The sequence below is a fragment of the Rhinolophus sinicus genome, linkage group LG18, assembly GCF_036562045.2.
Source record: "Rhinolophus sinicus isolate RSC01 linkage group LG18, ASM3656204v1, whole genome shotgun sequence".
NCBI classification, from domain to species: domain Eukaryota; kingdom Metazoa; phylum Chordata; class Mammalia; order Chiroptera; family Rhinolophidae; genus Rhinolophus; species Rhinolophus sinicus.
The window spans coordinates 278,647-304,264 of record NC_133767.1 but is presented as its reverse complement, the minus strand read 5'-3'; the positions used below and the strand labels follow the sequence as shown (position 1 = coordinate 304,264).

General features: G+C 46.8%; 1 long non-coding RNA gene and 1 other non-coding gene across 3 annotated transcripts in view; both read left to right on the top strand.

The window, feature by feature from the left end:
- LOC109438476 (uncharacterized) overlaps positions 1-25,618 on the top strand; it is a 172,659-nt gene that overhangs the window by 37,060 nt on the left and 109,981 nt on the right. The gene's annotated exons all lie outside the window — the stretch shown is intronic.
- LOC141569532 (U6atac minor spliceosomal RNA) lies at positions 14,666-14,791 on the top strand. Its single transcript, XR_012493257.1, has one exon. It is a non-coding gene; the product is annotated as a U6atac minor spliceosomal RNA (small nuclear RNA).

Genomic DNA, 25,618 nt, shown 5'->3' with positions numbered 1-25,618 from the left:
AGAAGAGGGAATGGCTTTTGCAGTCAAAGTAATGAGAGGGAATAAGAGAGACAAGAGAAATTCCGGAATGGGTAGCCCTCCATGTGGCTGGAGAGCAGAATTAGTTTAGAGAGGTGGGCAGGGGGTTGATGAAGCCCGATAAAGAGTCCAGACTTCACCCGAGGGGCCGTGTGAGCAGCGTGATGGTCTGTTTACTAGGGGAGGCTGGATGACAGCTAGGGGTCGGAGAACTCCAGGTGAACAATGATTGTGACCTGGGTTAGGATGTGACTGACGGCTTACAGGTGGGACAGGAAGCAGATAGTGACAGCTAACTGGGAGCCAGGCACTGTCAGAAGTACGTCTTAGCTGATTTACTTTTCATAGCTCTGCTGTAGGTTATGTTGTTATGCCCTTTTTAAGGATAAGAGAAATGAGGCACAGAGAGGTGTGTACCTTGCTTAAGGTCACACAGCTTGTAAGCGACAAAGCTGGGACTCGAACACAGGCCGATTAATTCCAAGTCCAGGCATTTAACACATGTGTTCAGCTGCCTCCTTAGCCCATGAGCTTTCCAGAGAGTCGGGGTCCAAGCCCTGTCACTTGTAGCACGTGGCACAGAGCCTGGCACTGGCTGGGTCTTCCTCCCTGTTTGTGGAAAGAATAAATTGGTGAGTGGGGCCTGGGCAGCCTGGCTTGCATCACCGCCCTGCCGTTTCCCACGTTGATCATTCCAGCCAGTCCCGGTACCTTGCCAAGCCTGGGTCCTCTCCTCTAACAAAGGTTTAATTAGGAAATGAGGCGACTGCCTCTTAGGGCTTCTGTGCACGTCCAGCCAATAACGGATGTGAAAGCGTTTTGTAAGTGACACGGTGCTCTGCTGGGGGTTATGACAGTTGTTACTGTCCAGGCTGAGACCCCACGTTGGAATTCCAGGCGGCATTCTTCTTTTTGTTGAACCCCAGCAGCTCCCTTTCCCTGGAAGTCTTCAGCGCAGATTAATGACTGTTATCTGTGCCAGGGGCTGTGGCCACCTGGCCGCCCCTCTCCCCCTGACAGCTGAGGCTGCTAGAAGCTCAGCAGTGGGGACCTCTCCTCCCGGTGGGGCTCCTTTCCCCCTATTTACTTCTCCTTTAATCTGCATATTATCATCAGCACAAAGCCCTCAGAATAACATCTGACAAATGACGCCTATTAAAAAAAAACTGAGCACGTCTCTTCCACCGCCTTCTAATTTGGGATAGCATTATAAGTATGCCTCGCTAGACAAGCAATATTATGTTAAGAACATGATAAAACACCGGCAGCTCTGTAATGGCACCAACCAAATGGTAATTTCTGCTTCAGAAATTGGTCATTTATTTTGCTGGCCTGTTCTTACGTTCAAATTAGATGAAGTTTAATATACTGTAAAATTGAATGTATTCTGTCCTTTTCAACAAATATGGCGTGTGTGAAAATGATTTATGGCTCCTGGGAACCTCTAAAATGTTAAATAATCCCTTTTTGTATGTTTCTTAAGTAAGTTATGGCCCGAGAGTTTAAACACAGGAAAAGCAAAACTTTATTAAGCTCCGGCCCTGGTTCTGCTGTCGGCAGCGGTGAGAACAGAGCTGTGGGCCACACATGTCACATCGGCTGTAGGAGCAGCCACATTAATTGCTACATTAATTTTCTTCTATTAACTGTAACTGGGAGGAAAGCAAGTCTTCCCCAGTGAGTGTTATAATTTGCAACTTAATTTTTAATAAGCTGTGTTGAGACGGTGGATGCTTAGCGCAGGTCATTTCTTTCAGTGGGTGTTTGGCACCCTGCGTTGGCTAGCGGACGGTGAGCGGAGCTGCTTGAAGTGTGTGGGGGGCAGGAGGTAGAGGGATGGGACCAGGGATGAGGGCCGCCTTCTGGAAAATGCCTTCCCTCCCTGCCTCCCACCGTCCAGAGCACTTCTCCCAGCCCTAGGAAAACTTGAGCAGCCCAGAGGAATGGCCAGGGGACGTGGCTAGATGTCTGAGACAGTGGCCATGCCACAGGCCCACTGTGTGACTGCAGATGGGTCATTTAAACACTCTAAACCTCAGCTTTCTCACCTGTAAGATGAGGAGATTCTATCAGTGATCATTAACTGACCCTTATCACATGTGCCAGGCATTGTGCTTACTACTTCACGTGTGTTAATTCATTACAGTCCCGTGACAATGCAATGATGTTGGTATGTTATCCCCATTTTACAGATGAGGAAACAGAGACATTAGGTAACTTGCTTCAGGTCAGGTCACACAGATGGAGGCAGGGTTTCATCCCAAACCCTGACTGTACGCTCCGTTTCTTTAAACCTCTAGGCTAAACAATCCACACTTGTAAGGAGACTCAGTTAAGGGACATGGATGTGACCAGGCTTGGCACTCCTTCACTGGGAAGTCTTCCGTTCAAAAAATATTTGATACCTGCCATATGCCAGGCACAGCTAGAGGCACTGCGGAGGGAAGCAGGTGGGTGACGAAGGTCATGGTCTTTACTGCACTTAAAATACACCTGAAAGCATTCTAAGAGTATGAGCTGATTGTCTCCACCCACCAGCCTCTTTTCCTGGTGACAACAGAACCTTCTGCCACTCGGATTCAGTGAGGAGTGCTGCTCTGGCAGTTGGAGAAGGGGAGGGAGTTCCTACTTGTCAGTCCTTCCAGACACAGACCCGTCTCCTTATTTATGCTGTTTCATTTTCACAACAGCCTGGCAAGGTGTACTGTTTTACAGAGTCAGTAACCCAGGGCTTGTCTGCGGGTGCTGTGCGCCCACAGCTTCCTAATTAACTACCCGGCATCCACGTTAGGCCAGCCCCGTCCCAAAGCCCAGCTGCCCTAGCGGGTCTTAGTGGAGCCAAAAGTAACAGTTAGCCTGGGGGAAGAAAAGGGCCTGGCGGGAGATTTGCAGACACAGTGCAAGCCCAGAATGGGGAAGCCCAGCACAGAATCGACAGCCGTGTGGTCGATAAAGAATCCTAGTAATTACTGATGGGGAGTTCTGGCTCCTCAGACCTGGAATTCTAAGCTCTCAGTCCTAGCTACGTGACCTTGGGCAAGTACGTAAACTCTTGGGCGTCAATTTCCTCATTTCTAACAGGGAGTGTTAGTAGTGTGGACTTCCTAGTGTTGAGAGCATTTAAAACGATGCTGTTTGGATGAGTGATCTTCGCCCAGCTCCCAGAGGAGAGAAATTCCGAATTAATTATATTAGGAATTCTTGTCCGGGGGTCATCACCAAGAAGAAAATCATAACCAGGGCTGTCCTCAGCACATTTGGAAAATACGCCCCACAGTATTTTGTTGGATTTCTGCTTATCCCTTTCCCTTTAGGTTGGGGAGATGGGTCAAATATCCAGCAAGGCCCAGCTGACCAGCAGAGAAAGACACAAACAGTAACCCACGGCTGCTCCTTCCCCTATATATTCTGACTCTCTTGGCCTGGGACCCTCGACCAGGTGTATTTATTCTTGGATGATTCTTATGATTGGGCACTTTTGGGAAATGCTGCACCTAATGGTGGTTTTCAACTTTAATGTGTGTAAGAGTCACCTGGGGACATTTTTACACTGCAGATTTATGACCCCTCCATCCCAGGAAATTGAAATTCAGGGCCTTGAACCCCAGAATCTGATCTTGGTTTTGTTTGCTCCTGTTTTTTAATTACAGCCTCAATTTTCATCGCTTACATGTCTAATCAGCTCTGTACCACCGGTATTCAGCGTCGGATGCATTGTGCTCAATAAGTACTGGTGGAGCCATCTGTCCATCTATTTATCCATCTGTCTGTCCATCCATCCATCCATCAATCCATCATCTATTCGTCCACTCATCTATTTATCCATCCATCTCTCCATCTGTCCATCCGTAGATTCATCTATTCGTCCATCTATCTCTCCATCCATCTCTCATCCATCTATCCATCCACCCATCCATCCACCCACCCACCCACCCACCCACACACCCACCCACCCACACACCTACCCATCCACTTATTTATTCAACATATGTGTTCTGAGTATCATTTTGGTGCTGAATTACAGAACAAAAGAATTTCTAAAAACAAAGTTCTTCCCTCATAATTGTAGTCTTCTTGATTTATTTGGGGGTGAAATTAACCTTATTCCACATATAACAAGATTTTTGAATGAAGGAGGAAAGTTATATTCTGGTAAACTTGGAGAAGTTACTTAACCTCTCAAGCCCTTGCTTTTCTGGTCAGGAAACATGATAATAGTCACCCATACTCTGTTCTGAGAGTATCTGATACACAGTAGGGACTTAGAACAATAGTAGTTATTGTTGTTCTTAGTCATACATGGAAAAGACTATCCACAGGACGTGTTTAACTGGCATGATTTTCTCTGATGTCATTTCCCAGGTGAATTGCCAGGTAATAGTACTTAATACAATTATTGTATAATCCAGTAAGTTCATTTCACATACCCTGTGATTTTCTTTTTCTGGTTTCAGAGTTTTTTTTTGTTATGTTTTTTTTTCTCCTTATATCTGGATGAATGGTTTCCATTTTGGTTTTTCCTTTTCAGAAAAATCTCTATTATTTCCTGTCTTCTTCCCTTGTTGCTCTTATCTTCTCTGCTTCTTTTTTTAATTTTCCCCCTCTTCATCGTCTAGCCTTCTTATTCTTTATTATATCCTAACATATATCATTTTTTTCTCTGATTTTCCATCTTCTCCTTTTGGTCTTTGTGCCTCTCTCAGGGGCCCAAACAAGTTCTTAAATGATGGCTCATTGAAAGAGTGTCCTTACTATGAATTTTTAGAGTAGATAAGTTGAATGCTTCATGTTTCTCTTCAAGCTAACAACAAAAAAGGGAAAGCTATGCCTTTACAAATAAATCATTATTTCCTGTTGTGTGTGTGACCCTCAGTGTAAGTCTGACCGTCCCTGTGGCCGGGCACCAGTTGCAGTGGTGCATTTTCTACAGAGTGAGAGAGGAAAGACGTTTTCAAGACGACCTGGTTCCAGCATTTAACTCGCCTACTAAACTAGCTTTAAGGGTTTGAGGGTCTCATTTGACTTCTCCGGGCTTCAGTTTCACATTTATCAAGTAAGTGGGTTGTACCGAATATCTCTAAGGCACGTCTTACTACTAAAATTTCCACGAGTCTAATCTCTGATTCATTTCCTATAGAAATGCTATCAACTGCCAAATTTCATTAGCCTGACAAGCCTCACTAGGCATAAGCAGAGGTATTCAATTGCAAATAGAAGACAATTGACATTATATTTTTCAATTTTCTCTGGGTCTAATGTACAGTGTCAGACTTTGCTTTTCTTTTACTTTTGGAAATATATTTCTACAGAGCCCCAAAGGGCACCAGCACGGTTACTTAAGTCAGGGGGAGTGTTTGCAGGACCCTCTTTTCCTGTAGGCAGATAATTTCTTTTTCTGCCCCTTGAAAATATCATTAATGATTTTAAGATAATCTTTCCAGCCTTATTGAAGCATAATTGACAAAATTATAATATATTTAAAGTATATAACATGATTAGTTGATATACATATACATACAATAGTCTGTCTCTGGATCTTTTAGTAGCTGCCACTGTTTAATTTTTAGAGCCAAGCAAACTCTTTCCTTCCATGATCCTTGGTAATAATTTCCTTTCATTGAGTCTTTATCCCAGGAAAGTCCTGCACACAGTGAAATACTTTCTTCACCATAACACCAAGAAGCAAATGGATAAAATGCTTTGCCACCTGATATGACTCTAGGGCACCTCATCACCATGGTTTCTTCCCGGAATTTGTCAGTTACCCACTTGAAGTACTGAGAATTGTCTTCAGTACTTTGTCTCACGGTGTCTCTACAAAGTTCTGGACACAGTCCCAATTATGAACATCTCTACTTGTGGAGACAGGTCACACTCAGAATGCCCACTGAACTCCGCATTTCCTCTTGCCGACATTCTTCTTGTATTACCAGATTCAGGTACCTCCACTAAGTTCTACTCAGTTCCTCAACTTACAAATATTTGGAACCTCTCTCTGCATCTCCCTTTCCACAGAGGTCCAAATCCTGTGAATTTGACCTCAGAATTAGGTGTTGAATCAGAATTGTCTTCTCTGTCTTCATTTCCATCCTGTTAGTACCTAATCTAATGTCTCACCTGTATTCCTGCAATTACCTTCTAACTCATCTCCATGCTTTTACTCTTGCTACCCTCTTACACTTTCTTGACCAGACAGAGAACAGTGTTTCCAACTTGGAGACTTTCAGTCGTTCCCCGTGGTTTTCGTGATGTAGTGAAAACTTCTTGGTAGGCACAGAGCCCTTCGTAATCTGCTTCTCTCTACTTAATTTCCAGACACTGTTGGGAAAGTAACATTCTCCTGTTGATAGTTGGCTAAGCTGATAGGATGTAAGCTTAGGGAGAACCATTTAATAAAAAAGTCAAAACACATGAGGGCAGGCCTATGATGACAGAGAGAGAAAGAGAGAATGAACGTGTGAGTGAGCTCGCCAGAAGTAGCGTCATGTGTGCAGATTAATTCAAGACGTGGGTTCAGCCTAAGGCTTCCTTGAACTTCTGTATGCAGCCAATAGGTTATTTTTTTTTGGGGGGGGGGGGCGTGTGTGCTCAAGTTAGTGTTTGTTGGAGTTTCCCTTATTTGTAAACAAAAAAAGTTAATTTGAATTTTTCTTCCAAATGTACATCAAAAGGACTCGAGTTATCCCATCATGTCTTTCAGTAAGGGCAATACAAATTTTTTAAAACCCCCAAGTCATGATCTACGGGGGTTCTTGTCATTACCCCAGTGGACCCAGCAAGCTTCCATATATTAAGATACGGATATTACAGTATTACAGGGGGGCAGTAGTGGCCCAGTGTTAGCAATAGCTTCTGGTTGCTAACGTGTCCGATATACCAGACTCTTTAGCCACAGTACAGCTGATCATAGTCACAACCCATGTGACACACAATTAACCCTACTTGGCATCTTAAGCTAGGAGGATCCAAGGAGTTAAGTAGGGTTAAAATCACGCACACAGTAGATGAGGTCACTGAGATTTAAACTCACGTTGCGTCTGCCTTCCAAATATTTGTTGCGTCGTACCACACCGTTCAAACCGTGGACTGCAGCTGGTTCCCATACGAAAGAGTAAAATAATACTGACTGAGCACCGACTGTGTGTCAGGTGCTTGTGTTTTCATAGACATTCATTAAAATCCTGTGATGTAGGTGTTAGCAACCCAAATTTGTAAGTAATTGAACTGAGCAAGGACCAGGAAGTTCCAGCGTCAAAAAGAAGCTAATATTGGGGTCCAGATTCATGATACCTGAAATCAAAGCTCATGCTTTATTTTTCTTATTATTCCTATTGATTCCGTAGTAAAGTTCAAAACCAAACTGTCTAAATAATCAGAGAAATTAGGGCATCATGAAATCTATGCCATTGGATTAAATTGTTGGGGAATTTAACACATCGAGGGAAAAGATAATTATTGATTCATCTTTAAAAGAACACTCTTCTCTTTAAAGACTCAAGATTCACATTTCTAAAATGTGGGTATAGGACTTAATGACCTGAAAGCTTCCTTCCTCCTAAAATTTTACATTTCTATTATATGTCAATTGAGCCATCAAACACACTGGATTGCTTTTAGGATTAGGTTTGACAGCAAGTGAGAGAAACTGAAAAAATAGTAGGTTAAAAAAATAGAAGTTTATCTCTCTCTGGTTATATTGAGAGGAAGGCCATCCAAGGCTGGTATGGTGGTTCTGTCCCACAAAAATCTTAAAGGACCCAAGCTCCTTCCAGAAAACTGTGTCTCCATCATGATTTGAGCTGATGGCTAGATCTTCACCCAAAACAGTTGTATTCCAAGCAACGTTAGATACATGAACAATGATAGAAGAGGCAAAGCGTAAATTACAATTGTCTAAGAAAGCTGCCATGTGACACTTCCAGTCCACGTTCCATTGGTTAGAACTCAGACACATGACCACAGCTAACTGCAAGGGAAGCTGGGAAATGCTGTCTTCCCCTTACACTGTCTTGTTCCCGTTTCCGGTGAGGGGGGACAGCTGTTGGTTTTCACCACACACACTTGTTTGTAAAGAATAAATCACTGAAAATAACCGACTTATTTGCCTAAAACTGAAGGCTATATAAATGTTAGGTCATAACCCAAGTGAGATGTGAAAACTAAATCTTAGTTTGGTAAGCAAGTCTCATGGGAAACAAGTAATGTAAAAATTGCCAATCGCTGACCATTCTATATTCTTTTGAAGGTAAGACAAATTGATTGGTTAATCTTGGGCAAACTATTTCATTAAACCTCGTATTCCTCATCCCTAAAATGAAGATGAAAATACCTACCTTCCAAGAGTTTTGTGAGAATGAGGCTGAAATGAGTGACTCCTTACACAGGTAGATTTGTTGTTATAGATTTGGTTTTTAGGATAAATGTTATGCACGTTTATTCCACACATATACAGTGGTTTTGTTACCAGAGAGCAGCTCTTTCTCCGTGCGCTGTCCAGGTTCTTTGCATCTTGAGCAAAGAATTGAACGAGAGACAGAAATATATAGTGGTGACAGAGCAGTTTATTAGAAGCGAAAGAACATTCCAAAGAGATAGTAGGGGCTTGAGCAACAGAGTGACTCAAAAGGCGCCGACTGGCGAGGACTTGGAGTTTTTCTTTTCTCTAGAATGGGCTGCTGCTCTCTGGGTGTGGAGCCATTTGATTTGCACCTGGATTGACAGGAGACTATTACCTCATCTTTTTAGACTGCGCATGTTCCTTCCCAGAATTCAGTCTGTTGTAATGATATTAATGAACTTCTGGGCATATGTATGATATTGCAATGACGGTATAATGAGGCCCAGGTGAAACGCAAGGCGCTGTGGCCTTTCCTGCCGGTCTAATCTAGTTGGGTGCTTTGTCCTTTAGCTTCCTCAGTGGTTGATGGTTATCGTGAGTAAGGGAAAGGTTTGGGCAGAGAGGAGAGGTCTTCTGGGTGGTCGATTCTGTGGGTTGTGTTGGACGTGCAGGAATGCAGAGACCCGATGCCTGTCTCTAACTGCCTGCTTTGTTTTCCCCCTGAGAGACGTAATCCCCATAAAATCTCTATGGGAAGTTGAGGGACAGGAGGTCTCTCCTGTGTCTGCTTCCTGCTGGGCAGCGGCATAGAGCTGTCCCTACCTAGTGGGGATTCACGGAACTCTCGCCCAGTCTGCCCTCCGATGAGAGGAAGGGGTCTTGGGATCCGCCTGGAAGACCGTGTTGGCTTCTTCGGTCGGGACTGGTGATCTTGCTGGGGCATCCTCTGTGTCCCCAAAGCCCCCAAATGAGGAAAAATAGATTTTAATTAATAAATTTAAAAGTGTGGGCATAAAGGGCAGAGCTCAAAGCTATTGATGAGGGATGGCTACATGATGGGAAGTCCGTCACCTCTGAGCCTGTGGCCATTCAGCCGGCCATTCAGACAGGTGGCGCTAATTGTCCAGGAGCTGGGTCCGCAACGGGTTGGAAAGAACATTAGGCTTCAATGATTATAGTCAACAAGTATAAATCACAAGTTTCAGGGTAAAAAGCAGGGGGTAAAAACGCTTCTTATGATTCAGGCTAAAAACAATCTGTTGCCTAAGATTAATAAAATAATTAAAATTCATAAAATAATTAAGAAGCAGTGGGGGTAGAAGCTAAGAAACTGGGGAAAAGGAAACTTAAGGAAAAGAAAACTTGAAATCACTATAGGAAAGGAAACAAAGGTTTTCAGTAACCCTCCCTCTGAAAACAGGCACAGCCTGTCTGTGCCGCTGCTTGGCCCATGTCAGTTTATAAACCTTAAACAGATGGTATAAGCTAGGAGTTTTGGTCTCTGCCATAGCAGTGGCGACTGTATCAGCCAGGTTCTCCAGAGACACAGAACCCATAGGAGAGAGAGATACATGTGTAATAGGAATCGGCCCACGTGGTCATGGTCCCACGTCCTCCATCTGCAGGCTGGCGACCTAGGAAAGCTGGTGCTGTGGGGGTGGGAACTGACGATGTGAGTCCCCTTCTGAGTCTGAAACTTGGGGACCAGGAGCACTGATGTCCCAGGGCAGGACAAGAGAAGATGGGTGTCTCAGCAGGTGCAGAGAGAGGAAATGCACCTTTCCTCCACCTTTTATTCTACTTGGGCCCTCAGTGTGGGGTTTGCCCGCAGCCACTGGGGAGGCCCCTGTACTATCTCAGCTCACCAGTTCAATGCTCATCGCTTCCAGAAACGCCCTCACGGACACACCCAGAAGTAATGTTTTACCAGGTGCCTGGGCCTCCCTGAGCCCGGTCAAGTTGGCATGTAAAAGTATCCATTGCAACAGCCCTAAATTTAGACAGCCCTCAGCTTTCTAGAAGGGAAGCTAACTGCTTGGCTATCATAATGATTTCAGGAATGGCTGGATTCATTTGTTCAAATGATGTGATTAGGGTTTTATCTTCTCATCTTTGATTCACTCCCCTCTCTATTGGTGTAGTTTTCATCTGGCTTCTCCTCTTCGGGTGGCAAAGATGGCTCCAAGGGCACCATCTTGCCATTTTGTCAGTTCTCGTAGAAAGAAAGTGGCTCTTTCCTAATCCACCCTGGGAATGCCCTCAGTGTCAGTCTCCTGGTTCTGTGTGGGGCACACACGGATATCTAACCAGCACGGACTCCCCATGGGGTAGAACCAGCTCAGTGCCTGTGTCTGATTCACCACCCCCTGGGGTCTGAGGTCGGCTTCCCGCTTCAGCACCAGGCGCTGTGACCGGAGCAGCGCGGGGCAGACACTGCAACGGGCTGAATGTAGAAATTCGTTTCTCTGCCCTTTTCCCTTTATAACCTGATGACTCTTAGACTCCTGAGAAACCACACAGACAATCTGTGCCTCTCCTTTGATACACGAGCAGGACTAAAAGGCTAAGTGACTTCCCCCGTGACCCAGAGCTGCGAGTGTCAGATCCAGGGGCAAAACCCATTTCTCTTGGGTCCAGGTCAGTGATTTTCCCACTCTTCAACTCCGACTCCTTCGCTGTTGTTGATTTGGCTCATCACTTAGGCTGGAAGACACATGGAACAGGCATCTTGTCCCAGAAAATCTGCGCGGCTTCATCGGAACGCTCACCGGCAGGACAGTGGGATTCTCACTCTGCTTTCCTAGATCTGTGGCTTCAGACTTTGTGGAAAGATTCATTACTTGTCCACAGAAGCACAAGTTAAAATCATATGCTTTCCTCTTAAGAAATGCAGCTGCCGTGAAGCAGCATAACCTGTCCTAACCCCAGCGCGCAGGCCCGAGCCTGTCACTGTGCTGGGGAGTCACGGGGTCACAGAGGGTCAGAGCTGACACACGTCCCCCCCTCCCCCGTAACGTGCTTGTCTTCAGCAGCGTGTTGCAAACCTTTGCACGTCAGTGATTACAAGTCTGCATAACAGTTTCAGTGGTTGTAGACTGCTTCACTGTTTGAGTAAGTCCTTATTTATTTAAACTGTTCCTATAGTTTAAGGCATTTCTTCTACACTGTTACGAGCAATACAGTGATGAGTGAGTTATTTATGTTTGGATAATCTTTCAGTCAGGGTCCTTTAATTTCAGGAAGCAGAAGTAAATTATGACCAGCTTGAGGGGAGAAAGAATTTATTAGAAGGATTGAGGTAACTCACCAATTTGAGTCATAGACTGAATAACTCGACGTGAGAAAGGAGGTGGATCCGCGAAGCTCTCGGGATCCAAGTAGCAGAAAGGAATTGAAAGTCCACAGGCTAAGACCGTGGACGTGAATCAACTTCCACCATCGTCTGACCTTGAAGCTCCTTCACTAAAGTCCAAGCAGGAAGGTCCGTGAGGTCGGCCTTGTGTGCATGGCTGCTGGTTGGCACCTTTATTTACGGTACTACCCAAATTACAAAGAAATAGTCATTTCCCAGAGAAAAACCAAGGGCTTCAGTCAGAAAACAGGGAATGGGTGACACTGGACAACTGAAGAGGACACCATAATGTGCTTGTGTGGTACTTCTTAGATTAAATTCCTAGAAATAAAAGGGAGTTAGGAGGATATAAAATCATTTTTAAAATCTTCTAAACAATGCAAAAGAATTTTGGCAGCTGGAAAGCTAATAAAGAGTAAGTTATTATTCATAATGATAGAGTTATTAATAGGTTGTTATGAGGAGTCCCAGGAGATTTTTCTCAGTCTGCCTTTCATATTACGTTTTGGAATTCCCACCAGAGACAGAGGGAACAAGGGTTGAGTTTTATGCCAAAACTCATCACTCTGTGCTCTGTGAAGTATATAACTAATGTTTAAGTGAGAGCTCCAAAGAGAAGAGGGTGAATGCCTTTATTCACTGTCAAGAGAAAAAAAAGAGAAGAATAAATGGAACCTTGGAACTCAGATTCTTATGTTTAAGTACAATGACATAAAACTCAGAGAGAAAGTTAGTATAATGGGTTAGAACAAAGGCTTTGGGGTTAAGTGTATCTAGTTTGAGTTCAGGCTCTCCCACTTTCTAGCTCCTTCCCTTTAAACAAACATCTGAGCTTCAGTTTCCCCATTGGAAAACTATGTCTAATATTAGTATCTACCTTATTGGGTTATTGTGAGGATTAAATGAAACACTTTTTAAGACACCTAGGAGAGTGGCTGGATTATGGTAAGTGCTCAACTAATCGTAGCTCTCAGGTACTGGGTTATAGTAAGTGCTCAACTAATCGAGCACTCAGATACTGGGTTTGGAAAAGTGCCCCAAGGACTCCGACTGTGAAGGAATTGCTGATGTCCATGTAACACTGGGATCAATCTTACCTGTTACACCTTCTGCTGGGTGACAGTCTGAAGGACACTGTTTTTTTGGATGGTCAGGATTTTTTTTTTTAATTTAAGTATAGTTGGTCAAAAAGATACATGCACCCTCATGTTCATTGCAGCACTCTTCACAACAGCCAGGATATGGAAGCAACCTAAGTGTCCATCGATAGATGACAGGCTAAAGAAGAGGTGGTCCGTATACACACAGCCATAAAAAGAATGAAATCTTGCCATTTGTGGCAACATGGGTGGACCTAGAGGGTGTTACACTACATGAGGTAAGTCAGACAGAGAAAGACAAATACCATGAGGTCTCACTTACATGTGAGGGAGAATTTTAAGCCACCACATTTCTGGCCGGGGACTGGACAACCGTCATCCTGATGACAGTTTGGGAATAGCCTTACCGCCTCAAACTGGACTTCATGTTAAAATTATCTTTTAACTTACCGATACATCTTTTTAGAAACAGACATAAAAAGAGTGTACCTTCAAGTAACATTTAAACAGACGCTTATGTATCTATGACTAAGCTTGAGAAATAGAACATTCAACAGTATCAGAACTTTGAAAGTCATGCCTTTGTCCCTTTCTGAGCACCTCTTTTTGCCTCCTCCTCAGAGGTCACAGCTCTTCAGATATTTTGTGTTATTTATTCCTTGCTTTATAGAACTTCCACAGAGGTCTGCGTTCCCAAACACTAATTTTGCCTGTTTTAGAAAATCTACAGAGAATCATATAGAAGGCATTTTTATGGGACTTGCTTTTGGTGGTTAACATTGTCACTTGGGATGACACGCTGCTCTGTCCTTCATTGCTGTGAGCAGTCCCTGTACAAATGCCCCACAATTTATTTTTTGCATCAATAGGGAAATGACCCAAGGAGATACGTCATAGAGCTTGGCATGCCAATGTATTTGGTAGAGTACTGACATTTCTTCTTTAAATCCTAGGAATTTTACGCCTCATTTGGGAATTTAACATGCCTACCAATTCAGTCAACATTGAAGGGAGAAATGGACCCTGCATATGGGCAGATAGGAAGTGAATTGGTTGCTGGGGTTCCTATGCCTGTCTCCACAAAATATGTGTACCGTTCCCCAAAAATAAGACCTAGCCAGACCATCAGTTCTAATGCATCTTCTGAAGCAAAAATTAATATAAGACTCGGTATTATACTATATATTATATTATATTATATTATATTATATTATATTATATTATATTATATTATATTATATTTATTATATTATATTATGTTAAAAACCCGGTCTTAGGGCCGGCCCGGTGGCTCAGGCGGTTGGAGCTCCGTGCTCCTAACTCCGAAGGCTGCCAGTTCGATTCCCACATGGGCCAGCGGGCTCTCAACCACAAGGTTGCCAGTTCAATTCCTCGAGTCCCGCAAGGGATGGTGGGCTCTGCCCCCTGCAACTAAGATTGAACACGGCACCTTGAGCTGAGCTGCCTCCCAGATGGCTCAGTGGGTTGGAGTGTGTCCTCTCAACCACAAGGTTGACGGTTCGACTCCCGCAAGGGATGGTGGGCTGTGCCCCCTGCAACTAAGATTGAACACAGCACCTTGAGCTGAGCTGCCGCTGAGCTCCTGGATGGCTCAGTTGGTTGGAGCGCATCCTCTCAACCACAAGGTTGCCGGTTCGACTCCCGCAAGGGATGGTGGGCTGTGCGCCCTGCAACTAGAAACGGCAACTGGACCTGGAGCTGAGCTGCGCCCTCCACAACTAAGACAGAAAGGACAACAACTTGACTTGGAAAAAAGGCCTGGAAGTACACACTGTTCCCCAATAAAGTCCTGTTCCCCTTCCCCAATAAAATCTTTAAAAAAAATAACCCGGTCTTGTGTTGTATGAAAGGAGAGGAGGTTAGCACTCCCCTTGACAAGGATGGAAGAGGCCCTCGGGCCTAACAACACGCATATGGTTAAGGCGTTGCCACCTACTTCGTGGCATCTAACCACTGTTTCAAAACAAACAAACAAACAAAAAAAACCCAGTCTTATATTATAGTAAAATAAGACCGGGTCTTATATTAATTTTTGCTCCAAAAGATGCATTAGAGCTGATGGTCCGGCTAGGTCTTATTTTCGGAGAAACACAGTAGATAATAAAATACATTCGTTGTGGAAAATGAAGAAAAGTATACAGAATCTGAAAATTACATAAACTCTTACCCACAGATGGAGCCTTCGTTAACATTAGGATGATTTCCTTCTAGTGTGTAGCCTTCTGCTCTCTGTACACAGATACACCTAGATGTAAGTGTTGCTCCCTCTGTCTCCGTCTCCATGTCCCTCTCCTCCATTTCTATCTCCAGAGATAGATAAAGATATAGATAGCCTGAGTACTTTCAAATTTAAATGACATATAAATACATATACACACTTTAGTTTTTTTTACAAAATTAAGATCGCAGAATGTACAGTATGTCCTGGCTTACGTTCAGTCATTTTGCTTCGTAGAATACCATACACGTGATCCCTTGTCACTGAGTGTCTCTGCACCGTGGTTTTAATGGCTTCATCATTTGTCATCGTATGGCCATACCGTAATTCATTTCACAAATCTCCTATTGTGAATATTTGGTTTTTTAAATTTGTCACTGTTACAAATAATGTGATAATATCATATGGGCATTTCTGAGTATTTCCTTTGGAGAAATTTGTGAAAGCAGAATTACTAGGGGAGAAGATATAAACACGTTTTAAAGCCTTTTAATATGTCTTGGCAAATTACCTTCAAGAAAGGATAAAACAATTTACTCTCCTACCATCAGTGAGTGTATTATCTCACCACACTCTTGACAACAGGAGGCATTCCATATTTAATTTTATTCTTTGTCAATTTGATAGATGAATAATGGCATTTTGTTGTTGTGTTAATTTGCATGCATTTGATTACAAAATAGGCTTATTATTTTAGCTCTATATTATCCATATGTATTTCTGCATTTGTGAACTGCCAATTTATTTCCCTTGCTTCTTTTCTATTGGCTAGTCCCCCTTTTTTCTTCATTGATCCACTAAAGTTATTTAAATATGAAATATGTTAGCTTTGGGGAAAAAGCAGTGATAGAGCGAACACACATAGAAAACACTGTGGTAGAATAGCCCTGAGACCACTAATAATCGTTGTTCTGCCTCTGGGGGCTCCGTGTGTGTGAGCGGTCGTGCTGGTCGTTCTCAGGTTGCCACGCCATCCTGGCCCGTGGGCCCTCCCTCCTGCCCTGCACCTCAGGAGGCTGGCCTCCCTCCACGCACGGCTTCCCAGGCCCTCAGTTTCCCGTTGGTTTTGGCTAATGGGCACCAGCGACAGGAGATGAGCCGGCAGGAGGAGAGCGGGAGGGGTGCTGTGACCTCTCCCCACTGTGCTCTGGTAGAGCCCGCCAGCTCTGTGGTCACAGCTGCTCTCAGGTAGTCCTGCTTCCACAGGCCCAGCTGTTCATCCAGAAACAACCACTCTTCCCTGGGCCACTTGAACCTGGGGTGGAAAGAGCTTCCTACTGCCGTCCTCGTCCTCTCGCCGTGCCCCCAGCTCTGCACGGGGCACCTTGTGTTAGCTCTTTATCGGCACCCCTCAGGGGGTCGTCTGCTTCCTGCCGGCCGTGTGCCCACAGGGGTGATTAGCTTTTCCCTCGGATGCATCTTCTCACAGCCATCGTGTGCTCTATGTGTCCTGGCTTGCGTCCTTGAGGGCGCTCCCCGGCCCCTGGGGCTGCCGTCTGGGCCTGGATGGCCACTGCCCACTTTTCTGCTGAGGTTCTGGCCTCGTCATTGCCTGTTGTCTATTGACCATTACAGACTGTTAGCCATCGCACATCGGTTCTGTAGCCTCCAAAGCTACCACTTGTCTTGGTTTTCTTTCAAGTATGTTTGGACATGTAAACATCATAAAAGTATACTTAGTCAAATTGCCTGTATCTCCTTCTGTAGTCTCGGTATCCTTCCCAATTAATCAGGCTTTATTGTCCTGAGACTTTATGGGTGTAGTATCTTCATTTGTTTTCTAATATTTTAGGTTTTATTTAAGCCTATCGATTCTCCAGATGATGGAGAACTTTTGGCTGTTTTGAATAATGTTGCTAAGAATATTCCTGTGCAAGTCTCTGTGTGGACATGGAATTTAGCTTTATATGATGTGAGATAGGGGTTCATAGTCAGAAAATTAAAATTAATATTGTATCAACACTTTATATAAACAATTAAAAATCATAACATGAACATTCCTGGTGGGCATGAGGGAAAACTTGTTGTCTTCCGAGTTACTGGAGGAAGTATAAACTTTTACAGTCCTTTTAGAAAGTGAAATGGCAGGATCTCTTAAAATTAAAAGTACACGCTGGGTTCAACCCGGCACTTCTACTTCTGGGGCTCGACCCATTGTAGTGGAAGCATCAGAACAGTAGGACGCATATATCAGAATTTTACAGCAGCCCTGCTTGTGGTAGCAAAACGAACGCTGATGAACAAGAAAGGGTAGAAAAGTTTATATAACAAAATATTTTGCAGCCACTTAAAAAAATGAGTTATACCTTGTTGTAACAGTTAGATGGCTTTCTATGAGGACTATTGAGTAAGAAAATAAAGGTAAGGAAATGTGTTTCGTCTGATACTATTTTCATTAAGCTAACAATGACCAAAAGAGGTGCGTGTGTATGTCTGTATGTGTCTGTGTGTGTGTGTGTGTGTGTGTGTGTGTGTGTGTGTAAATTTGCAAACAGTTACATGAGAAACGCAGAGAAGAGCTTACAGCTGTTTGGGAGTTATGTGACTACAGGGTTTAAGCATGGGGTGAGAAAAATATTGTAACAGAAAAATGGAATTCCCCATTTATGATAGGATCCCTTTGGGTTTGTTACAGAAATCTGCATATATTTGCATAAACAAATTAGAAAAAAGAACATATCTGTTGACTTGCAAAGATGTCCATGACAGATTGGCAAGCCTGAAGGCTGGTTGTGTAGTTCTGTGTAAAACTCAGCCAAGAACCCCCTGGATATGTGTGCACATATGTATGCTGCTGTGGAGAACAAAAGGGGCACACTCTCCAGTTTGTTCATATTGAGGGGGAGGGGACCAAGGGAGTGGGGTCATGGGGAAATGATAGATTTGCATATATGCAATTTTGTATTATTTTAATCAAAGTATTTTTGCAATCTGAAAAACAATTAAAAAAATAGGCTAAAGAAAAAGGGGGGAGAAGTGCTATGGTAGGAGTTTGGGATTTTAGATGACAGCTCAGCACCATGGACATTTGGGGGCCAGGAAAATCTGTGCTGTGGGGGCGACCTGTGCACTGTACGGTGTTTAGCAGCCTCCCGGGGGCTCTACTCATTAGATGGCAGTAGCAGCTCCCCATCTCCAATTGTGAAAACAAAAATATGTCCAGATATTGTGAAATGTCACCTTGGGGACAAACGTGCCCCTCCACTCCCTTGAGAACCGTGTGCAGCTGAGAGGAGTAAACAGTTTCTTAAGCAGTTGAGTAAACGGGGCTGCTTCTTAGAATGACCTTTCTGGTGGAAGACAGACGGGGAGGGAGAGACTGGAGGCAGGGCGACCACTCAGGGGGCGGCCACAGTGATCGCGGCCGCAGGGAGAAGGCTGAATTAGGGTGACGCGCTAGGGTCCTGGCCCCCACCCGTCCCACACCTGTGCCCGCCTGCCCTCCGTCCCACTGCTCCTGCCCTTGTTGCTTCTCACCTGTCGCCTGCCTGCGTTCTTCCCCATCCTTCAGTCCGTTTTCCGTGTTGCTGCCAGAGGGACGGTCCTAAAAGCAAACCAGCGCTTGTCTTTCCAGCAGGACCTCACAGATGGCCCTGTAGCGGCAGGACCAAGACCAGCCTGGGGTGGAGAGCGAGGCCCTGCCTGCGCCCGAGCTCCCTGCTTCTCGCGGTTCCTTTGTCGGCTTCCAGGTCCTACCTCCCGAGACGTGACGAGCTGCTCAGTCCCTCGGCACATGGACCTTCCCAGTGGCTCCTTCCCAGCCTTGTTCTTCTCCTCCCTCTAAGCTGTCAAGACTCACCGGGGAGGGTGGGGGGGGGCACCTCGTCTGAGAAGCCAAGGGTAGAGATGAACATTCATTTCTGGGGTCCAGTCCTGTATCCCCTTTCAAGCTGGCAGCTGGTCTGTCTCCTGCCCTTGTCTCTGAGTCCCCCAGAATCAGAGTTTGTGTCATGGCTCATGTTTCAAACTCGGTGCCTGGGACACACTTGTCCCTTAAATATTTTGTGGGGAAAGGAAGGGAAGGAGGAGCCGAGCAGCCCGCCGGGGCCTCGTGCCGAGCGAGCCCGGAAGGGGCTGCAGACGACGGCCACCGAGTGGGAACAAGCGTGGTGGCTGAGGGGTCTCACTCAGTGTTTTATGAATTGAAGGGAAGGGCAGTAATGACACTTCACTCTCAATTCCCTGAGAAAAGCTAATCAGCAATGAAACCTGGAATCGATTTCTTTTTCCGCTGGTTCAATACTTAATGTTACATGTTAAGCGACAGGATTTTACAATTCACCAGTCCTTCACTTACAGGGAACTAAGCAATAAAATCCATTCTCCTTGAAAATGCACTGCGCATGAGTGAGCCCGTGGAGTGATCCAGTCAGCGCGTCCATTTCCCGTGTTTCCAAATCCCTGTTTCTTTGCCATGTGCGGCGGCCTCGAGGGCCTGCGAGAGCTCTTCCTTCTCCCGTCCAGGCTTCGTGTGCTCATGTGCTCCGTGTGGAGACCGTGGAGGTTGTCAGCCGTGGGGTCTGCTGGAATGGGCCCAGGCCCTCAGTCGGCTTCCTGTCTGCTGTCTCCGTGTTCCACCACATTCTCTCCAAGCCCTGCTGCCTTGGGTTAATTCCCACCCCCATTGTATCTGTTAGCAATAGGGCGGTGCTCCGGACAAAGCCATCAGTCACGCAGGGGCGTGATCAGACCTCTTGGCCACCCTAATGCGTTCTGCATGTCTCAAGGTGCAGATGTGGAGAGTGGGAGGTGATGGCACTCAGTGTCTCTGAGACCACAGGTTATGAACGACAGGTGTTTTATGGGGCGCTGAAAGAGGCTGTGTGTCCTCAGGACCACGCGGGGAGGCTTGCCTTGTGGTACAGGCCAGAAACTGTCCCATCCGTCCTCAGAAACTCCTTGTGCATGAGCAGAAGTGGGGCTGCAGTGGGGGGACAGTTACCTCCTTGAATGTCCGTCCCCAAGCTCTGGGCCTGGCTGCCCCTCATAGAACAAGAGAGGGAGGCACTGGTTTAAGAGACTCGGGGTCTTGAGTCGGTCACACAGGCCTCATTTGTCTGCACTGTTGGTTTTCAGCTGTGTCTGTGGGGTCCTGCGTGAAATGTGCCAGGCACTGGGCTAAATATTTACAAGCATTATGTCAGTAATCCTTCCAGAACGCTTACTGGAAGTACAGTTTTACTTGGACCATATTTTACTGTATTGACCGTATGTCTGCGCGTTACTGAGTTACCACATTCACACAACCAGTGGGGGGCACAGTCAGGATCGGAACCCACGTGCGTCTAGCCCCTCGCCCTGGGGGCTCGGCACCTTGGTGCACCCCCCACCCCCAACCTGTGGCGCTTGCCTCTTCCAGCAGCCCCTCCCTGCACCGTGGGCGACTTTGAAATGGAACTGTTTCCTCGGGTGTCTGCCACTCTTGCATCTGAGTGCAGCGGGCTGTGCCCTGCATTGCAGCTGCCTTCCAGGGCTGGGACACAAACTCCCTCTTCCCTCTGGCAGAGAGCCCCACCAAGACTTACTAATTAACCGAATTGCAGTTGGAATTTTAAAGCACTCGGTCTGGAGTGGCCTGGTCAGCACTCGTGAGGTCATCTGCCTGATGAGACCCCCTGCCTCCCCTAAGGGACTGTGACCTCCCTGAACTAACCCACTCTCTGAACGTTTGCCTCATTTCTGCCTACAAAAGCCTTCCATTCTGCCCAGCTCCGGGGAGCACCTCTCTTTACCAGATGGGATGCTGCCCGATTCACGAATAGTTCTGTAAAGCCAGTTAGGTCTTCCGAGGTTCTCCATTGAATTTTTTGTTCATTAACAAAGTAAAGAGCTCAGTGCAGTGCCAGGCATAGAGCCGTCATACTGACATTACTGCGTGATTAGGGTTGCCATTATTTTTGTTACTACTATTGTGCGTGTTGAATAAATGATTAGGGCGCCATCAAGTTCTGTGGGAAACGGCACTAACGGGGTGATACTGTGATTTGTGATAAATATTTATTTGGTCTTTGTACCATTCCTGACAACAGAGCACCTAATACCCTTGGAATTCCCTAAGTGATGTGAGCTATTAAGGTGTCTTGATATTTAGAGCAAACCTTTTACAAGCACACCTGAGTGTGAGTTAATGCGGTAACTGGGAAAGCACGTGAGGAGGGCATCTGGCTGCCAGGGAGACCGACCATGTGATCAGTGGTAGACGTTTCAGCCTCACTCCCAACCACCGGGGAGGGACAGGCTGGGGGTGCAGTTCAGTCGCCAATGGCCAGTGGTTTAATCCATCGTGCCCGTGTGACGGAACCTCCATAAAACCCCAAAAGGCAGGGCGGGGTGTTCAGGAAACTGCCAGCGCGGTGAACACGGGGAGATTCGGGGAGCGCATCGCCCCCAAGAGCCCCGAGCCTTTCCTCCCCCCTGGCTGCTCCCGACTTACAATACACTTGTAATAGTCTGGTATCCGCGTAAGTAGGGAAGCTGTTTCCTCGAGTTCTGTGAGCCCGCTCATCGAAGCCAGCGAGCGGGTTGCGGGGCCCTGAGGCCCGTAGCCGCCTGGCCCGACGGACAGGTGACGACTGCGCTCGGGACGGGCGGACGGAGAGGGGCCGTCCTGGCACCGAGGCCCTGACCTGTGGGGCATGACGGCGTCTCCAGGTGGGTGGCGTCAGGATTGAGCTCAACTGGAGGACACCTTTCAGTGTCCCCGAGAACTGGAGAAGCGCTTGACGTGGGACAAGTTGTCCCGTGTGTGGAGAGCAGCGTGTCGTGTGAAGGAGAACGTGGCGGAGGTCGTGTGCGGCCCTCGGGGCGCTGCGGGCCTCGCCCTCGGCCCGCGGCCGTCGTGGAGAAACCGCCCGGCAGCACCGCGTCTCCTGCTGGCTGCCGCCGCGTCGTTCTGTGTCTGCCCGGCACCCGCGCCCTCCTCTGCCACCTGCCTTTGAACAACCGCTTCTCGCGTGTTGCTGAGGGACTGTCCTGCCCCTGCGCTAGTGTCAGTCACGTGACAGCCTGGGCCTCAGGGCGCTGCCTCCCTCTGACCACAGTGATTGGGCCCGGCAGGCACACGTGACTCAGGCCAGGCCAATGAGGATCCTTCCTGGAGTGTGACGGGTGCTGGCAGGAATGGGGCTTTGTTACGCGGATTTCCCGAAGTGTCTGGGTTCTAAGCCAGGAGGCGGCGGCTGCTCCCTTTACCTGGTGAGGGAGGGGCCTCCTGTGAATGACATCAGTGCCTGCCGAGGAAAGCAGCCTGGGAATGACGCGGTGGGGACGTTTTTACAGCACCAGGGCACAGCTGAAGCCAGATGGCTTGTATGTGCTCCAAGGACCAATTAATCCTTTTGTTGTTGTTTTGCTTAAACTAGTTTGAATTAGATTTCTGTCCCTTGCAACCACACGCGTCCTGACTTACAGCTCTGTGAAGGGTGGATGATAATCCCTAACAGCGAAGGTTAAATGGAATGACATCTGTGCACACTGATTTGCAAAGCCTAAAACATTTTGCAAATCATGACAAATGGTAACTGTTGGAAATAACGGACAACACTCTTGGGAATACTTGGGACAGGGACTAGAAGTGTCTTAGCTGAAGTCACTGGGCGGGTGAGGTTCGGCGTCCCACCTCAGCCGCCCCCACTCCCACCAGCGCTGTGCGCAGATCAAGATGCTGTTAGGAGTTTCCAAGCTGGTTGGTGTAAAGGGACTTGTGACTTTCCTCCTCCCCTGGCGTCTGAAGCTCCCTGCGCCCGAGCGTTGGGTGTGGCATAAGCTTGATGGCTCAGGCGGTGACGACCAGCGCCAGACCTGCAGCCCCCGTGGCTTCAGGTGGGCTCCGAGTCTCTGCTGTGGGATGCTCCGGAACTTGGTGATAACTGCCCAGTTCAGGAGTCCTGCTTGATTGAAGGAGAACAGAGATGTGTGAGGACTTTGAAAAGCGTAAATAAACCTCGTCATATGTGGGGTAATTGCATGTGCTGGTAGGTACATCAACAGTGGTTTTCTATTAATAGTAACATAAATGTTCACATATTTATAGAGCAGGAGGACAGTCTCTAAGGCTTATTGTTTCATTTTTTATGAAGGAATAATTTATACACATTAAATTCAACCTTTGTTTTATTTTCATATATTTGGACATAAAGAAGTACCTAATCTTTGGAATATAAATGTCCTGAGTATAAGAATTATGCCCTTTAAAAATTACAGAAAAATGTTTTGTGACATCCTGGTAGTTTTTTTTCAAATGGCCATAAATGCGTCCCTTCCCTGTTTACACAGCCTTTCTCTGGAGGGTTTCACAGCTCCTTCCACCCACAGGTGGACCTTGTATCCCTTGCTCTGAATCTGGGCTGGTCTTGTGATTTGCTCTGGCCAGAGAATGTAGCAGAAGCACTGTCACTCCAGTGCTGAGCCGAGGCCACAAGAGACTTTCCCTCCCTTCCCACCTTGGACTCCGCCAGTCACCATGGAAAGCCTAGGATAGCTCACAGGCAGGTGACAGACATTAGAGATGCACCACCTTAGCCAAGCCCATCCTAGGCCAGCAGCGCTTAGGTGACCCAACATCTGACACAGATGCCCAAGGGAGCCCAGGTGAGGCCCAGAGAGCCCCGCACTGAGAGAGCCTGACGTGCCCTGGTAACTGAAAGACCGCTGCTTCAAGCCGCTGCATTTGAGAAGGTTTGTCACACAGCACAGGCTAAGCGAGGCCAACAGGTAGAGGCAGCATGTTGTCGTGTCTGGCTCACCGTGTCACTTGGTAAAGGTGATGGTTGGAGTGCCAGCTCGGTCTTTCACTCTCGCCGACCTTGGGTAAGTCATTCCTGCTACCTGCCTCCCTCCGCCTTTGGAGGGGCCCGCAGTGCATGCTTGTAAGGACTGAAGAAGGTGAGGTCCGTGCTGGGGTCGTGGGTGCTGGCCGTGCGGAGTCGGTAACCTTGCGGCTTCCTTGCAGACTTGATGGTTCACATGGACTGTACAGATGTCGGTTGTTAGTATTACCGTTACGCATGGAGTACACACAGCGTCAATATTGATGACACCATTGCAATAAAATTGCCAAGACCTGAAAGGGAAAAGGAGGTCACCCTCCCAGGGCCCGAGCCTCCCACACCAGGTCTGCATGTTTGTGGCCCACGCAACGGTGGCTGGGAACTCAGGAAAGACCTCTGAGTCCTAGGATGCCCAGTCGTCCCTGGGATAATGATTCATTCATTCACTCACTCACTCATTCCTTCCTAATGTCAAGAGGATTGTGGATGGAATGTGGAGAGTGGGGAAGAACTTGGGCTCTGGACCCAAACTTCCTGAGGCAGTTCCAGCTCTGCCACTCAGAGCAGCGAGACTGTGGGCAAGGGATTGAGCCTCCCTAAGCCTGGGACCTCAAAATGTGGTCACAATAGTGACCACTCCTTCATGACGTGAGGACTAAGTTGCTTGACATGTGAGACACTTAGAATCGTGCAGTGTGGAAGGGCTTGCTTCTGTTCATTACTCTGATTTTACTGTATGTGAAGGTGTCACTGTGAGCCAGGTCTGTGACAGGAGGTGGACAGGCTGTGGGAGACTAAACGTGAAATGAATGTGAGATGATGCAGGTGGTGATGGTTTGGTGGGGTGGGGGATGCGGGGGGGTGTCTGTCCTGCTCCGGTGCGATTTGCTGCTCTTGGTGACAGGGAGGTGACGTCCCTGCAGCTATTCCTGCCTCCGTGGTTCCTACACATTTGCCCTCTTCTACGATTCTTCTTGCTCGTCCTGCCTGTTGCAGGCCTGGAGAACCCCTTTCCACCCCTCTGCCTCTCTCCACCCTCACAGTCGTTTCCACGTCTAGCGTGCCAAAATTTCTCACCTAAACGACCACGCCAACCTCCCAGTTGATCCCTGGGCTTCAAATCTCGACTTTTCTTCTACCCTCAACCACCTTACCCAAATCCATTCTCTACTTGGCAGCCAGTGCAAAGGCATAAACTATATTTTGTTACTCCCTGGCTTAAAACCATGCATCCAAGGGAAAAAGAAAAAAGAAAAACCAACTGCTTGGCATTTCCTACACAGCCCTTCCTGCTGTGCCCAGCCTTGCCACCTCGTGTTAGGCCGCTGTGCCCTGTGCCCTAAGCCCTAGCCACGCTGTTGTCTCTTCAGAGCTCAGAACAGTCCAGGTTTTTATCAGTTCAGGGACCTTTCACAGTAGCAACTGGGGCAGCTCTGCTCAGTGCTGTGACCCCAGAGCCTGGTGTAGCACACAGCCATTGGCAGTGTCTGGTGCAATGAATGACAAAGTGACACAGTGAATACCACTCCTTTCTGAGTCACCAGTGGGTCTCATTGCCATCTCTATCACTGTATTTCTGACAGTAGATTATAATTTCATGATTTTATATCTGTTTCCCTTCTAGAATATGAGCGTCTTCAGGGCTGGGACCCTGTCTGATTTATTTGTACTTCCTCAGAACAGAGGACACTGTCAGACAAATAGCATGTGCTCTGTAAATACATGAACAATGAATAAAAGCCAGTGTCATCATGGGATCGGTGCCTGTGAAACCGGGGTGTTACCTGGGGAGCAGGGCGCCGT